At 37.0% G+C, this 1,302-nt stretch overlaps 1 protein-coding gene across 1 annotated transcript in view; it reads left to right on the plus strand.

Moving 5' to 3' along the window:
- LOC107099432 (gonadotropin-releasing hormone receptor-like) overlaps positions 1 to 1,302 on the plus strand; it is a 14,540-nt gene that overhangs the window by 11,824 nt on the left and 1,414 nt on the right.

A 1,302-nucleotide genomic window follows, 5' to 3' on the forward strand; every position in this document is an offset into this window, starting at 1 on the left:
GATACTGGTATCGGTATCGGTGCAACACTACTTAGAACCATGCAAATTGAACCAGAAGAACAGGTCCAGGGCTTAGTAATAGGGAGTCGTTGAGGTCTTTGTTAGCCTGCAATACCCGATACTGGTCTATGACCCTGAAAAGGGGGTCTTCAGGGGGATTGTTGGTCTGGCTGACCAGGCGAGATGTCTTGGTCCCCTGCATGGGGGTGAGGATTATGATAGTGGGAAGGAATCAACTCTATCGCTGCATTGTAGGTTTTTGTGAGCTGAAACCTGAGTCCACCCCCTTTGTTTAAAGTTGTTTTTTCTCTCTCAACATAAATGGCTTCCTTCACCCATTTCAATCCTCCTTTTCATCCGGTTCAATTTGAATGTTTTCTAAGCCCAAACAAGGCTTTGTTGGGCTACTGTATAAAACCTAGAACTCAACGCTGTTTCTGACATCTTAAGTTGAAAAAGCTTCCTGGATGGGAAGCGAAACGTCTTTAAACTTAGAAACAAAGTCCAGTGGATTGTTTTTTAACTATTTTGGAATAACTATGACCTGGATGATTGAGAATCCATGAATATGTTTTGAAAAAATACTGATTTAACAGTAATTTTCTTTATCATTTACTAAACTAACAAGTTTTAGGGAATTTCTAATATCTAATCTATGACATTGTTTTAGGTTTAAAGATGAAGCAACATTTTTCTTTAGTGAGCCGAACCGGGAAGGAGGAGGAAACGTTGTTTCTAAAGGGAGGGAGGTCATTTATTTTCAGAACTCAAAACCAAATTTACACAATAACTACTTCCCTGTTCAATTAATACAAAAACTGAAAACACTGAAACTGAAACAAACAAGGCTGGTGAAGAACCTGTATTTGTTGCAGCCATCCACAGTAAGGGGGATGCTGATGGAGCCAAAAATATTAAAAAATTAAATCTGTTTCAAATAGTTTTTACACAGCATCACTAGACATGCAAATAAAACAAGCATAAAAAAACATTTCAATGCATAAAGAAAAATGGATACATGTTTATATCCAATGTTTGATTGATAAAATAAAAAAATGCAAATACATTTTATTTATCATACTTTTTTAAATATAGAACTTAAAGGAAAATTCCGGTTTTTAACACTTTTAGCCCATTTTCTGTAGTGTCCAGGATGAAATCGAATGATCGACACCAACATTTTGACGATTGGTCCTGTCTCTGCTTTTTGGCTCATGCAGAATCCCCCCTGGCCGCTTCAGAATGGCTTCCATAGTGCATATCCGATAATGTCCTTAAAAAAACAACCTTAAACGTTCTTTT

This window comes from Cyprinodon variegatus, unplaced genomic scaffold (genome assembly GCF_000732505.1).
Source record: "Cyprinodon variegatus isolate N-32 unplaced genomic scaffold, C_variegatus-1.0 Scaffold870, whole genome shotgun sequence".
Classification (NCBI taxonomy): domain Eukaryota; kingdom Metazoa; phylum Chordata; class Actinopteri; order Cyprinodontiformes; family Cyprinodontidae; genus Cyprinodon; species Cyprinodon variegatus.